Here is a 15000-nt window from a genome sequence, read left to right on the forward strand (position 1 = left end):
TGTCGAAGTGTATAGGTGGCTATAGAATTTAAAGTTTTCATTGGAAATGATAGCCTCATCTGTAATTTCCTTGTTGTTAAGACGGGCTTCCGCTTTGCTCCGCTCCTCCTCTCCTCCGCTCTTCCGCTCCGGGCCCTGGAACTCCCGATCCGCGGGACTTCGGTGAATTCCGGGCCAGTTTTTTTGCTCTTCTGCTCTCCTCCCCTCCTCCGCTTCTTCGCTCCCCCGCTTTGGACCCTGGAACTCTTGAACAGGGCCGGGCTTCTGCCCTCCGCCTCTCCTCTGCTCATCCGCTCCAGGCCCTGGCACTCCCTGTGATCCAGTCATTCGCATGTGCGTGCCCGGAGGTCCGGGAGCTCCACTCAAACGTCCGGGGGGGGTAAGGGTAAGGGGTCCTGTCCCCCCCCCTCGCCGCCTCTGAGAAGAGAAACATCTCCTCCACTCCTCCGCTCCTCCGCTGCGGAACCAGGTATTACCGATCCGCCGGACTCAGGCGAATTGCAGAAAGGGGTTTTGCCGTCCTCCGCTCCTCCGCTCCTCCGTTTCGGGCCCTGGAACTCCCGAACCGCTGGACACAAGCGAATCACGGTCCGGGCTTCTGCTCTCCTCCGCTCCTCACCTCATCCGCTCCAGGCCCTGGTACTCCGTGTCCGCGGGAACCCCCCCCAACCCACAAAAACAAACTCTCACACACACACAAACACACGCACACACACACACACACACACACACACACATACACACGCATACACACACACAAACACACAAACACACACAGACACACCTGAACTCATCATAGCTGTGCTAATAGCATTGGCCGAAACGTTTCCACAACCAAACCAACATTAGCTCATCCACTCATTCACATATGTGTGTGCCCGGAGGTCCGGGAGCTCCAGTCATAAGTCCGGGTGATCTATGTCCGGAGAAGGCTCACATTAGCCGCTCTAAGGGGTCCTGCTGCCCCCCAGCTTCCCGGCCTTTGAGAAGAGACACATAACTCCGCTCTTCCGCTTCTCCGCTATGGGCCCTGGTACTCCCGATCCTCCGAACTCAGGTGAATTGCGTGACGTGCTTCTGCTCTCCTATAAGCCCCTACACACTTCGAACACGGCTGTTATCACCCTGTTACTGCATTTCAATGACACCCATTTGCTTTCGATCTCAGTGTCTGCCACCGTACGGAAAAAGCGGGGGGGTGGGGGGTGGGGGGGCATAAGCGCATTCGTGCTGTAAGTAATCAGAAGTTAATAGTGTTAACGGTTTGCGAGAAATTTTTAATGCTAGACAAAAAAAGAAAATTAAAAGGATATAATTAAATAAATAGATAGAAAAATAAAATTAAAAACGAAAAAAAAAAAATTGTGAGGGGAATATAACATGTAATTAAGTTGGCGGTTCACAGGGAATCTCAGACATCAAACTGTTTTTAATTGAACATAAATAGTACACCCAAATATACAAATGTACAAATAAACATAGCAAGGTAGAACTGAATGTCAATGAAACAACCAGGCATGAGGAAGCAACGGACATGAGGACATTTGTTCTGTATGTAATGAGAAGTTAATAGTGTTACAGGTTTGTGAGAAATTTACAGTGCTAGACAAAAAACGAAATTAAAAGGAAATAATTAGATAAATAGATAGACAAATGAAATTAAAACCAAAAAAAAAAAAATGCAAGGGGAATACGACATGTAATTAAGTTGGCGATTCACAAGGAATCTCAGACATCAAACTGTATATTTTTTGTTGTTTATATATAAACATATATAAACAAACATATATTGTTTGTTGTTTATTTTTGGGATATATTGAGGAATATTTAATGGAAAGGAGTCACAATCGCTTTTTGACAATGTCGAAGTGTATACGTGGCTATAGAATTTAAAGTTTTCATTAGAAATTATAGCCTCATCTGTAATTTCCTTGTTGTTAAGACGGGCTTAGCTTTGCTCCGCTCCTCCTCTCCTCCGCTCCTCCGCTCTTCCGCTCCGGGCCCTGGAACTCCCGATCCGCGGGACTTCGGTGAATTCCGGGCCAGTTTTTTGCTCTTCTGCTCTCCTCCCCTCCTCCGCTTCTTCGCTCCCCCGCTTTGGACCCTGGAACTCTTGAACAGGGCCGGGCTTCTGCCCTCCGCCTCTCCTCTGCTCATCCGCTCCAGGCCCTGGCACTCCCTGTGATCCAGTCATTCGCATGTGCGTGCCCGGAGGTCCGGGAGCTCCACTCAAACGTCCGGGGGGGATAAGGGTAAGGGGTCCTGCCCCCCCCCCCCCTCGCCGCCTCTGAGAAGAGAAACATCTCCTCCACTCCTCCGCTCATCCGCTGCGGAACCAGGTACTACCGATCCGCCGGACTCAGGCGAATTGCAGAAAGGGGTTTTGCTGTCCTCCGCTCCTCCGCTCCTCCGCTCCTCCGCTCCTCCGCTCCTCCGCTCCTCCGCTCCTCCGTTTCGGGCCCTGGAACTCCCGAGCCGCTGGACACAAGCGAATCACGGTCCGGGCTTCTGCTCTCCTCCGCTCCTCACCTCATCCGCTCCAGGCCCTGGTACTCCGTGTCCGCGGGAACCCCCCCCAACCCACAAAAACAAACTCTCACACACACACAAACACACGCACACACACACACACACACACACACACACAGACACACCTGAACTCATCATCGCTGTGCTGATAGCATTGGCCGAAACGTATCCACAACCAAACCAACATTAGCTCATCCAGTCATTCACATATGTGTGTGCCCAGAGGTCCGGGAGCTCCAGTCATAACTCCGGGTGATCTCTGTCCGGAGTAGGCTCACCTTAGCCGGTCTAAGGGGTCCTGCTGCCCCCCAGCTTCCCCGCCTTTGAGAAGAGACACATAACTCCGCTCTTCCGCTTCTCCGCTATGGGCCCTGGTACTCCCGATCCTCCGAACTCAGGTGAATTGCGTGACGTGCTTCTGCTCTCCTATAAGCCCCTACACACTTCGAACACGGCTGTTATCACCCTGTTACTGCATTTCAATGACACCCATTTGCTTTCGATCTCAGTGTCTGCCTCCGTACGGAAAAAGCGGGATGGGTGGGGGGGCATAAGCGCAATCGTGCTGTAAGTAATCAGAAGTTAATAGTGTTAACGGTTTGCGAGAAATTTTTAATGCTAGACAGAAAAAGAAAATTAGAAGGATATAATTAAATAAATAGATAGAAAAATAAAATTAAAAACGAAAAAAAAAAATTGTGAGGGGAATATAACATGTAATTAAGTTGGCGGTTCACAAGGAATCTCAGACATCAAACTGTTTTTAATTGAACATAAATAGTACACCCAAATATACAAATGTACAAATAAACATAGCAAGGTAGAACTGAATGTCAATGAAACAACCAGGGATGAGGAAGCAACGGACATCAGGACATTTGTTCTGTATGTAATGAGAAGTTAATAGTGTTACAGGTTTGTGAGAAATTTACAGTGCGAGACAAAAAAAGAAATTAAAAGGAAGTAATTAAATCAATAGATAGACAAATAAGAAATTAAAACGAAAAAAAAAAAAAAAAATTGCAAGGGGAATGTAACATGTAATCAAGTTGTTTTTTTTTTTTTGTTTTTTTTTTTTACCAAAAAAAAAAGGAACCTCGGACATGGGTAACTATATTTTTTTGTTTTCGGATTTTTCCATAAGTTTTAAGGATTTTTTTTTTTTTTTTTATATTTCAAAATCGTTTATGAAGACATTAAAATTTGGGGAGCATTTTTGCATTCTGTTCTTGTGAATGAAGAACTTGGCCAGGCCTAAAAGAACATTGACACAGAGTTCATCTGTTATGTTGCTTATAAGTAAACAGAATGTTATATCATCTTTTGAGAAGGAAACTGGTGACGATGGAATGAGAAGGAGAAAAAATATATGGTCAGTGGTTTCAATGTTGTCTTCACAAAATGTACAAATATTATCTTCAAAATTAAAGCGTACCCTCGATAATTCCTTAGATGGGTAGATGTCAGTCATAATTTTGAAGTGGGTCTCTTTTGCCTTGGGGGTATGGGTAGAGTCAGATACATAGTTCGCAGCGTGGCAATCGATTCCTCATCAAATTTATTTAAAATATCCTTTTTTTTTTTTTTGACGTCCAGGGAATAAGTTTCCTGTGAAACATTTCCTAATAAAGGAGTTGCTGCGCTTTCTGTCCACAATTGAGATTCCCTGGAGTGATAGTCGGGGTAACTGTGGTTGTACGGTTCGGTGCGTCATTATATTTTTGGTCAGGAATACAAATTGTCGAGGCAGTGCGTTTCGTAACTTTAGCAACTCTAATATGGGAGGCTTGAATCTGTGTGTAGTACAGAACTGCTCATTGTCCAGAGGACTGCCAGTGTCATCCATCAAGTCAATTATTGACCATATACCTTTCTCAAAGCATTCCTTGTAAAACAGAGGTTTGTTGCCATGCAGTACATATCGATTGTTCCAAACTATTATACTGTGTGGTGAGAAATTGTGTACGTATATCATTTTCCAGTATAATAATATTTGTTTATGGAACTCTGAACATTTGACAGGAATCTTGTTGATATCCAAGTCAGAGATAAGCAGAAGACTCAGGCCGCCGACTTTGTTGAATAAGTAGTTTGGAGTACAATACCAGAAAGAACGATGAGGTTTGATCCAGGATTTCAACCAGTTCACCTTCAATGTCCCATTCAAGCAGTCCGACTCTATCACTTTCAGCCCTCCTTCACTTGTTTCTTTCACCATATGTGATTTTTCTTAGATGGTGTGGTCTGTTCCTCCAGATAAAGTTGAAATTGATTTGGTTAACAGATTTTACGAGTTGATTTGGAGCAGCATTGGAATACGCTGGGTATATACATCTGGATAAACACATCCATTTTAGTCAAATATATCCGGCCTAATATTGATAAATCTCTCTGGAGCCATATATTAGAATTAAGCTTTACTTTGATTCAGTTTAGATTCAATGTTCCTGGATTGATTTAACGTTTGGTCCTTGGATAGGAAAATGCTCAAGTATTTTATTTCTGATTTCATAGAAACATCGCTGATTTCCTTTAGTGGCGAGTCATGCAGCGCAAGAAGTTTGCATTTCTTTAAGTTTAATGACAATCCTGAAGCCTTGGAGAATGTTTTGGTTTTTTTCAGCACTTATTGGGACTTGATGTTCATTTTTCAAAACTAAGGTTGTGTCATCTGCCAGCAGGCTAATAACAATTTCTGTCCCCAACATTACTTCTGTCCCACACGTATACACACACACACACACACACACACACACACACACACACACACACACACACACACCTTAATTCCACTCTTTTATATACGCATGTCTGGAGTTCCGGGAGCTCGTTCTCAACGTTCTGGGGATAATCATAGCTGTGCTGATAGCATTGGCCGAAACGTATCCACAACCAAACCAACATTAGCTCATCCACTCATTCACATATGTGTGTGCCCAGAGGTCCGGGAGCTCCAGTCATAAGTCCGGGTGATCTATGTCCGGAGAAGACTCACATTAGCCGGTCTAAGGGGTCCTGCTGCCCCCCAGTTTCCCCGCCTTTGAGAAGAGACACATAACTCCGCTCTTCCGCTTCTCCGCTATGGGCCCTGGTACTCCCGATCCTCCGAACTCAGGTGAATTGCGTGACGTGCTTCTGCTCTCCTATAAGCCCCTACACACTTCGAACACGGCTGTTATCACCCTGTTACTGCATTTCAATGACACCCATTTGCTTTCGATCTCAGTGTCTGCCTCCGTACGGAAAAAGCGGGATGGGTGGGGGGGCATAAGCGCATTCGTGGTGTAAGTAATCAGAAGTTAATAGTGTTAACGGTTTGCGAGAAATTTTTAATGCTAGACAAAAAAAGAAAATTAGAAGGATATAATTAAATAAATAGATAGAAAAATAAAATTAAAAACGAAAAAAAAAAATTGTGAGGGGAATATAACATGTAATTAAGTTGGCGGTTCACAAGGAATCTCAGACATCAAACTGTTTTTAATTGAACATAAATAGTACACCCAAATATACAAATGTACAAATAAACATAGCAAGGTAGAACTGAATGTCAATGAAACAACCAGGGATGAGGAAGCAACGGACATCAGGACATTTGTTCTGTATGTAATGAGAAGTTAATAGTGTTACAGGTTTGTGAGAAATTTACAGTGCGAGACAAAAAAAGAAATTAAAAGGAAGTAATTAAATCAATAGATAGACAAATAAGAAATTAAAACGAAAAAAAAAAAAAAAAATTGCAAGGGGAATGTAACATGTAATCAAGTTGTTTTTTTTGTTTTGTTTTTTTTTTTTACCAAAAAAAAAAGGAACCTCGGACATGGGTAACTATATTTTTTTGTTTTCGGATTTTTCCATAAGTTTTAAGGATTTTTTTTTTTTTTTTTTATATTTCAAAATCGTTTATGAAGACATTAAAATTTGGGGAGCATTTTTGCATTCTGTTCTTGTGAATGAAGAACTTGGCCAGGCCTAAAAGAACATTGACACAGAGTTCATCTGTTATGTTGCTTATAAGTAAACAGAATGTTATATCATCTTTTGAGAAGGAAACTGGTGACGATGGAATGAGAAGGAGAAAAAATATATGGTCAGTGGTTTCAATGTTGTCTTCACAAAATGTACAAATATTATCTTCAAAATTAAAGCGTACCCTCGATAATTCCTTAGATGGGTAGATGTCAGTCATAATTTTGAAGTGGGTCTCTTTTGCCTTGGGGGTATGGGTAGAGTCAGATACATAGTTCGCAGCGTGGCAATCGATTCCTCATCAAATTTATTTAAAATATCCTTTTTTTTTTTTTTGACGTCCAGGGAATAAGTTTCCTGTGAAACATTTCCTAATAAAGGAGTTGCTGCGCTTTCTGTCCACAATTGAGATTCCCTGGAGTGATAGTCGGGGTAACTGTGGTTGTACGGTTCGGTGCGTCATTATATTTTTGGTCAGGAATACAAATTGTCGAGGCAGTGCGTTTCGTAACTTTAGCAACTCTAATATGGGAGGCTTGAATCTGTGTGTAGTACAGAACTGCTCATTGTCCAGAGGACTGCCAGTGTCATCCATCAAGTCAATTATCGACCATATACCTTTCTCAAAGCATTCCTTGTAAAACAGAGGTTTGTTGCCATGCAGTACATATCGATTGTTCCAAACTATTATACTGTGTGGTGAGAAATTGTGTACGTATATCATTTTCCAGTATAATAATATTTGTTTATGGAACTCTGAACATTTGACAGGAATCTTGTTGATATCCAAGTCAGAGATAAGCAGAAGACTCAGGCCGCCGACTTTGTTGAATAAGTAGTTTGGAGTACAATACCAGAAAGAACGATGAGGTTTGATCCAGGATTTCAACCAGTTCACCTTCAATGTCCCATTCAAGCAGTCCGACTCTATCACTTTCAGCCCTCCTTCACTTGTTTCTTTCACCATATGTGATTTTTCTTAGATGGTGTGGTCTGTTCCTCCAGATAAAGTTGAAATTGATTTGGTTAACAGATTTTACGAGTTGATTTGGAGCAGCATTGGAATACGCTGGGTATATACATCTGGATAAACACATCCATTTTAGTCAAATATATCCGGCCTAATATTGATAAATCTCTCTGGAGCCATATATTAGAATTAAGCTTTACTTTGATTCAGTTTAGATTCAATGTTCCTGGATTGATTTAACGTTTGGTCCTTGGATAGGAAAATGCTCAAGTATTTTATTTCTGATTTCATAGAAACATCGCTGATTTCCTTTAGTGGCGAGTCATGCAGCGCAAGAAGTTTGCATTTCTTTAAGTTTAATGACAATCCTGAAGCCTTGGAGAATGTTTTGGTTTTTTTCAGCACTTATTGGGACTTGATGTTCATTTTTCAAAACTAAGGTTGTGTCATCTGCCAGCAGGCTAATAACAATTTCTGTCCCCAACATTACTTCTGTCCCACACGTATACACACACACACACACACACACACACACACACACACACCTTAATTCCACTCTTTTATATACGCATGTCTGGAGTTCCGGGAGCTCGTTCTCAACGTTCTGGGGATAATCATAGCTGTGCTGATAGCATTGGCCGAAACGTATCCACAACCAAACCAACATTAGCTCATCCACTCATTCACATATGTGTGTGCCCAGAGGTCCGGGAGCTCCAGTCATAACTCCGGGTGATATCTGTCCGGAGTAGGCTCACATTAGCCGGTCTAAGGGGTCCTGCTGCCCCCCAGCTTCCCCGCCTTTGAGAAGAGACACATAACTCCGCTCTTCCGCTTCTCCGCTATGGGCCCTGGTACTCCCGATCCTCCGAACTCAGGTGAATTGCGTGACGTGCTTCTGCTCTCCTATAAGCCCCTACACACTTCGAACACGGCTGTTATCACCCTGTTACTGCATTTCAATGACACCCATTTGCTTTCGATCTCAGTGTCTGCCTCCGTACGGAAAAAGCGGGATGGGTGGGGGGGCATAAGCGCATTCGTGCTGTAAGTAATCAGAAGTTAATAGTGTTAACGGTTTGCGAGAAATTTTTAATGCTAGACAAAAAAAGAAAATTAGAAGGATATAATTAAATAAATAGATAGAAAAATAAAATTAAAAACGAAAAAAAAAAATTGTGAGGGGAATATAACATGTAATTAAGTTGGCGGTTCACAAGGAATCTCAGACATCAAACTGTTTTTAATTGAACATAAATAGTACACCCAAATATACAAATGTACAAATAAACATAGCAAGGTAGAACTGAATGTCAATGAAACAACCAGGGATGAGGAAGCAACGGACATCAGGACATTTGTTCTGTATGTAATGAGAAGTTAATAGTGTTACAGGTTTGTGAGAAATTTACAGTGCGAGACAAAAAAAGAAATTAAAAGGAAGTAATTAAATCAATAGATAGACAAATAAGAAATTAAAACGAAAAAAAAAAAAAAAAATTGCAAGGGGAATGTAACATGTAATCAAGTTGTTTTTTTTTTTTTGTTTTTTTTTTTTACCAAAAAAAAAAGGAACCTCGGACATGGGTAACTATATTTTTTTGTTTTCGGATTTTTCCATAAGTTTTAAGGATTTTTTTTTTTTTTTTTATATTTCAAAATCGTTTATGAAGACATTAAAATTTGGGGAGCATTTTTGCATTCTGTTCTTGTGAATGAAGAACTTGGCCAGGCCTAAAAGAACATTGACACAGAGTTCATCTGTTATGTTGCTTATAAGTAAACAGAATGTTATATCATCTTTTGAGAAGGAAACTGGTGACGATGGAATGAGAAGGAGAAAAAATATATGGTCAGTGGTTTCAATGTTGTCTTCAAAAAATGTACAAATATTATCTTCAAAATTAAAGCGTACCCTCGATAATTCCTTAGATGGGTAGATGTCAGTCATAATTTTGAAGTGGGTCTCTTTTGCCTTGGGGGTATGGGTAGAGTCAGATACATAGTTCGCAGCGTGGCAATCGATTCCTCATCAAATTTATTTAAAATATCCTTTTTTTTTTTTTTGACGTCCAGGGAATAAGTTTCCTGTGAAACATTTCCTAATAAAGGAGTTGCTGCGCTTTCTGTCCACAATTGAGATTCCCTGGAGTGATAGTCGGGGTAACTGTGGTTGTACGGTTCGGTGCGTCATTATATTTTTGGTCAGGAATACAAATTGTCGAGGCAGTGCGTTTCGTAACTTTAGCAACTCTAATATGGGAGGCTTGAATCTGTGTGTAGTACAGAACTGCTCATTGTCCAGAGGACTGCCAGTGTCATCCATCAAGTCAATTATTGACCATATACCTTTCTCAAAGCATTCCTTGTAAAACAGAGGTTTGTTGCCATGCAGTACATATCGATTGTTCCAAACTATTATACTGTGTGGTGAGAAATTGTGTACGTATATCATTTTCCAGTATAATAATATTTGTTTATGGAACTCTGAACATTTGACAGGAATCTTGTTGATATCCAAGTCAGAGATAAGCAGAAGACTCAGGCCGCCGACTTTGTTGAATAAGTAGTTTGGAGTACAATACCAGAAAGAACGATGAGGTTTGATCCAGGATTTCAACCAGTTCACCTTCAATGTCCCATTCAAGCAGTCCGACTCTATCACTTTCAGCCCTCCTTCACTTGTTTCTTTCACCATATGTGATTTTTCTTAGATGGTGTGGTCTGTTCCTCCAGATAAAGTTGAAATTGATTTGGTTAACAGATTTTACGAGTTGATTTGGAGCAGCATTGGAATACGCTGGGTATATACATCTGGATAAACACATCCATTTTAGTCAAATATATCCGGCCTAATATTGATAAATCTCTCTGGAGCCATATATTAGAATTAAGCTTTACTTTGATTCAGTTTAGATTCAATGTTCCTGGATTGATTTAACGTTTGGTCCTTGGATAGGAAAATGCTCAAGTATTTTATTTCTGATTTCATAGAAACATCGCTGATTTCCTTTAGTGGCGAGTCATGCAGCGCAAGAAGTTTGCATTTCTTTAAGTTTAATGACAATCCTGAAGCCTTGGAGAATGTTTTGGTTGTTTTCAGCACTTATTGGGACTTGATGTTCATTTTTCAAAACTAAGGTTGTGTCATCTGCCAGCAGGCTAATAACAATTTCTGTCCCCAACATTACTTCTGTCCCACACGTATACACACACACACACACACACACACACACACACACACACACACACACACACACACACCTTAATTCCACTCTTTTATATACGCATGTCTGGAGTTCCGGGAGCTCGTTCTCAACGTTCTGGGGATAATCATAGCTGTGCTGATAGCATTGGCCGAAACGTATCCACAACCAAACCAACATTAGCTCATCCACTCATTCACATATGTGTGTGCCCAGAGGTCCGGGAGCTCCAGTCATAAGTCCGGGTGATCTATGTCCGGAGAAGACTCACATTAGCCGGTCTAAGGGGTCCTGCTGCCCCCCAGTTTCCCCGCCTTTGAGAAGAGACACATAACTCCGCTCTTCCGCTTCTCCGCTATGGGCCCTGGTACTCCCGATCCTCCGAACTCAGGTGAATTGCGTGACGTGCTTCTGCTCTCCTATAAGCCCCTACACACTTCGAACACGGCTGTTATCACCCTGTTACTGCATTTCAATGACACCCATTTGCTTTCGATCTCAGTGTCTGCCTCCGTACGGAAAAAGCGGGATGGGTGGGGGGGCATAAGCGCATTCGTGGTGTAAGTAATCAGAAGTTAATAGTGTTAACGGTTTGCGAGAAATTTTTAATGCTAGACAAAAAAAGAAAATTAGAAGGATATAATTAAATAAATAGATAGAAAAATAAAATTAAAAACGAAAAAAAAAAATTGTGAGGGGAATATAACATGTAATTAAGTTGGCGGTTCACAAGGAATCTCAGACATCAAACTGTTTTTAATTGAACATAAATAGTACACCCAAATATACAAATGTACAAATAAACATAGCAAGGTAGAACTGAATGTCAATGAAACAACCAGGGATGAGGAAGCAACGGACATCAGGACATTTGTTCTGTATGTAATGAGAAGTTAATAGTGTTACAGGTTTGTGAGAAATTTACAGTGCGAGACAAAAAAAGAAATTAAAAGGAAGTAATTAAATCAATAGATAGACAAATAAGAAATTAAAACGAAAAAATAAAAAAAAAATTGCAAGGGGAATGTAACATGTAATCAAGTTGTTTTTTTTTTTTTGTTTTTTTTTTTTACCAAAAAAAAAAGGAACCTCGGACATGGGTAACTATATTTTTTAGTTTTTGGATTTTTCTATAAGTTTTAAGGATTTTTTTTTTTTTTTTTTATATTTCAAAATCGTTTATGAAGACATTAAAATTTGGGGAGCATTTTTGCATTCTGTTCTTGTGAATGAAGAACTTGGCCAGGCCTAAAAGAACATTGACACAGAGTTCATCTGTTATGTTGCTTATAAGTAAACAGAATGTTATATCATCTTTTGAGAAGGAAACTGGTGACGATGGAATGAGAAGGAGAAAAAATATATGGTCAGTGGTTTCAATGTTGTCTTCACAAAATGTACAAATATTATCTTCAAAATTAAAGCGTACCCTCGATAATTCCTTAGATGGGTAGATGTCAGTCATAATTTTGAAGTGGGTCTCTTTTGCCTTGGGGGTATGGGTAGAGTCAGATACATGGTTCGCAGCGTGGCAATCGATTCCTCATCAAATTTATTTAAAATATCCTTTTTTTTTTTTTTTGACGTCCAGGGAATAAGTTTCCTGTGAAACATTTCCTAATAAAGGAGTTGCCGCGCTTTCTGTCCACAATTGAGATTCCCTGGAGTGATAGTCGGGGTAACTGTGGTTGTACGGTTCGGTGCGTCATTATATTTTTGGTCAGGAATACAAATTGTCGAGGCAGTGCGTTTCGTAACTTTAGCAACTCTAATATGGGAGGCTTGAATCTGTGTGTAGTACAGAACTGCTCATTGTCCAGAGGACTGCCAGTGTCATCCATCAAGTCAATTATCGACCATATACCTTTCTCAAAGCATTCCTTGTAAAACAGAGGTTTGTTGCCATGCAGTACATATCGATTGTTCCAAACTATTATACTGTGTGGTGAGAAATTGTGTACGTATATCATTTTCCAGTATAATAATATTTGTTTATGGAACTCTGAACATTTGACAGGAATCTTGTTGATATCCAAGTCAGAGATAAGCAGAAGACTCAGGCCGCCGACTTTGTTGAATAAGTAGTTTGGAGTACAATACCAGAAAGAACGATGAGGTTTGATCCAGGATTTCAACCAGTTCACCTTCAATGTCCCATTCAAGCAGTCCGACTCTATCACTTTCAGCCCTCCTTCACTTGTTTCTTTCACCATATGTGATTTTTCTTAGATGGTGTGGTCTGTTCCTCCAGATAAAGTTGAAATTGATTTGGTTAACAGATTTTACGAGTTGATTTGGAGCAGCATTGGAATACGCTGGGTATATACATCTGGATAAACGCATCCATTTTAGTCAAATATATCCGGCCTAATATTGATAAATCTCTCTGGAGCCATATATTAGAATTAAGCTTTACTTTGATTCAGTTTAGATTCAATGTTCCTGGATTGATTTAACGTTTGGTCCTTGGATAGGAAAATGCTCAAGTATTTTATTTCTGATTTCATGGAAACATCGCTGATTTCCTTTAGTGGCGAGTCATGCAGCGCAAGAAGTTTGCATTTCTTTAAGTTTAATGACAATCCTGAAGCCTTGGAGAATGTTTTGGTTGTTTTCGGCACTTATTGGGACTTGATGTTCATTTTTCAAAACTAAGGTTGTGTCATCTGCCAGCAGGCTAATAACAATTTCAGTCCCCAGCACGTCTAACTTTTGGATATCGTTGCTCTTTTCAACATAAACGGCTAGCATTTCGGTAGCAATTATAAATAAATAGGGTGAGATGGGGCAACCTTGGGGGATTCCCACATCAACATGGAAGCTCGGAGTGGTGCCGCTTGGCAGGGTGACACAGCTATGAATATTCTCATAGAGCCCACGGATCACATTCCTGAATATTTAACCAAATCCAAAATGTTCGAGCGTTGCTATGATAAATGGATGTTCGACCGAGTCAAAGGCTTTAGAAAAGTCCAAGAAGGATATGCGGCCATTATCTTCAATGCGATACGCCTCTAAACCCATCGCTCGCCCCGACTCGGGGAATCCTAGAGCCTACTTGCACCCCCGCCCTAACTTAACTCCCTCACTCGTGGAGCTCCCTGAGCTCCACACATCCCGGAGCATCACGCCGACTCATTCACATTTGAATGATTGTCTTTATTTTATGTCCGCTAGATAGAGGCATCCGCACATGCGCATCAGTGGAGCTTCAGGCCGGCTGAGGCATGGACTGAAAATCATAAAGACATGTGTGATGAGCTAAAAGGAAGATAAGCATATTTTTATAATAAATGTAAGAAAGAGAGGGTAATGCAGCCTCAGGGCGGCACTGGCCCGTGTCTCTCCAAGCCTGCCTTTGGGGGGGGGGGGGGGGGGCACGGAGCAGTGTCTCCCTGTGCCGGTCCCAAGCCCGGATAAATGCAGAGGGTTGCGTCAGGAGGGGCATCCGGCGTAAAACGTTTGCCAAAACCAAACATGCGAGTCAACCATAACTATACCATACCGGATGGGTCGCGGACCGGGTTAACAACGACCGCCATTGGTACTGATGACCTACAGGGTACTAATGGAAATCGGGCTACTGTGGGTCGAAGAACAAGAAGAAGAAGAAGAGGAGGAGTGCGTGTTCGGAAGCAGAGAGAGAGGAGGAAAGGAAAGAGCCTGGGACTGAGAGTAGGGACTTTGAATATTGGGACTATGACAGGAAAAGGTAGAGAGTTGATGGACACGATGCAGAGAAGGAAGCTGGATATACTGTGTGTCCAGGAGACCAGGTGGAAGGGTAGTAAGGCTAGAAGCTTAGGAGCAGGCTTTAAGTTATACTATTATGGTGCTGACAAGAAGAGAAATGGAGTAGGAGTCATCTTGAAGGAGGAGTTTGTAAGGAACGTCCTAGAGGTGAAAAGAATGTCAGATAGACTTATGAGTCTGAAATTGGAAATTGAAGGTGTGATGCTCAGTGTTGTTAGTGGCTATGCGCCACAGGTGGGATGTGAACCTGAAGAGAAGGAGAAGTTCTGGAATGAGTTGGATGAAGTGATGCAGAATATTCCCAGAAATGAGAGAGTGGTAATTGGTGCAGACTTCAATGGACATGTTGGTGAAGGCAATAGAGGGGATGAAGAAGTGATGGGCAGATATGGTATCCAGGATAGGAATGCAGAGGGACAGATGGTGGTAGATTTTGCAAAAGGGATGGAAATGGGTGTAGTGAATACCTTTTTCCAGAAAAAACAGGAACATAGGGTAACTTATAAGAGCGGAGGTAGGAGCACGCAGGTAGACTACATCTTGTATAGACGAGGTAACCTGAAAGAGATCGGT

Source organism: Fistularia commersonii, unplaced genomic scaffold (genome assembly GCF_037954325.1).
Source record: "Fistularia commersonii isolate RoL2024-O1a breed Wild unplaced genomic scaffold, RoL_Fcom_v1.0 HiC_scaffold_69, whole genome shotgun sequence".
NCBI classification, from domain to species: Eukaryota; Metazoa; Chordata; class Actinopteri; order Syngnathiformes; family Fistulariidae; genus Fistularia; species Fistularia commersonii.